Here is a 1798-nt window from a genome sequence, read left to right as displayed (position 1 = left end):
AAAGTTCCTCCACGAAGGAGGAAGCTTAGTGATGATACCCCCGGCAACAAACTTGTCCGGTAGGATACAATTGAAATGCTCAAGTTCTCTAGCAAATGACTGTATCTCATGAGCTTGCTCAACCACGGAGCGCTCTTCAGTCATCCTGTAGTCATAGAATTGCTCCATGAAGTACAGCTCAGTGCCAGCATCCGAGACCCCAAACTTGGCCTGGAGTGCACCCGCGCCATCTCCGCGTCATGCTCATCTTTATTTGTGGGAATAACCGTGTCGGTTAACAGGGCCGTAAGCTTATCCATGAGATCTATCAACACTTGAGCCGGCGGGCGCATAGGGCCTCCTGCCCCGGCCGCTCCTATTCCAGACGTTATTGCAGCAACGGCTGTAGAATTTTGGCCGGGTTGAGTTCCAGCCATAAAAACTCCTGCCCAGTTTGGCGAATCGTAGGGATCTGGAATACTAGAGCCATCGGAATAGCCCCCGAGCGCGCCATCTTGCACTTGATACATCGAATTTGTTGAACCGGCGGACAAATCACCGTCAGAGAGGACGGCCATCTCACCACCATCATCAGGTCCTTCAGAAAGCTCTTCTCCGTGGACGCAGCCCACAAAGACACGCTTCATGCCGAGTTGAGCTCAGGTGGGGTTCGCACGCTGAGCCGTCTCGACGAGGTCAGTGCAGTTGTCCGGCTCAGGTCCCGGCTCACCAATCCGGCCGATGAAGACGTGGATTCCTCCGAAGGGGACCTGGTACCCGTACTCAATTGAGCCGGCGTCAGGGCCCCAGCCTTCATCGTCGATGTAGATCTTGCCGCGACGACTCTTGGTCATCCGGCCCACTGCGTATCCCTTGAGCCCTTTGAAGTTGCCCTTCAAGAACTCAAATCCACCGTGCGCTGGCCCCACGGTGGGCGCCAACTGTCGTGGAATTGTCACGTCAGATGTCCTAGTGAAAGGACTGAATCGCGGAGCCATCGCAACTAGGAAGCTTGAAGGGGTTAATCGGGACAAGAGACACGAGAGGTTTATACTAGTTCGGCCCCTTACGATGAAGGTAAGGCCTACATCTAGTTGGGCTGGTATTGCTTGATGTTTCGATGACCAGGGAGCGAGATACGCTATGCCCGGTTCTCGACGAGTTGTTTCTTACCCTTAGCCACCAGCGGGTCACCCCCTTATATACACGGGTTGGCGCCCTGCGGCTTAGAGAGTCCCGGCCGGCTCATAAACAGTGTTCGACTCGGTGACTAGTTAAATCTACCTTACAATAGAAGTCACGACATTGTGGCGGTTTACTACAACGGGCCTCCAGTCGCTGGTGGGCTTTAGGCCCTTCATTGAACCGCCATCCTAATGATGAGTCTTCTTTGCGTAACCCGGCCCCTTCTGGGCGGCTTACACAAATAGTTATATCCCCAACAGTCCCGGTTGGTGGCTTGAACCGGGACCAAAGGAAACCCTTTAGTCCCGGTTTGTGCCACCAACCGGGACTAAAGAGTTGGTCCTTGTTGCGGTCAGAGTTTAGTCCCACCTCGCCAACCGAAGGACGCTCACACCGGTTTATAAGCCCCTCCCTCTCTGCCTTGTTGAGCTCCTCTCAAAGTGAAAATAGATGCCCTTATACAGGGAATTTGACCTAAATTCATATTGAATTTCTGTGAAGTTAGTAGAAATTTATTATGAATTTTGGTTGAATTCTCTCTATAAGCGCATCTATGCTCATTTTTTTAGTAAAGTTAATCACAACTATTTTTTCTTCTATTTATTTCTGAGTAGTTTTTTATATAGTTTTTTTT

Source organism: Triticum dicoccoides, chromosome 7B, assembly GCF_002162155.2.
Source record: "Triticum dicoccoides isolate Atlit2015 ecotype Zavitan chromosome 7B, WEW_v2.0, whole genome shotgun sequence".
Classification (NCBI taxonomy): Eukaryota; Viridiplantae; Streptophyta; class Magnoliopsida; order Poales; family Poaceae; genus Triticum; species Triticum dicoccoides.
This window is presented reverse-complemented; position numbering follows the sequence as displayed.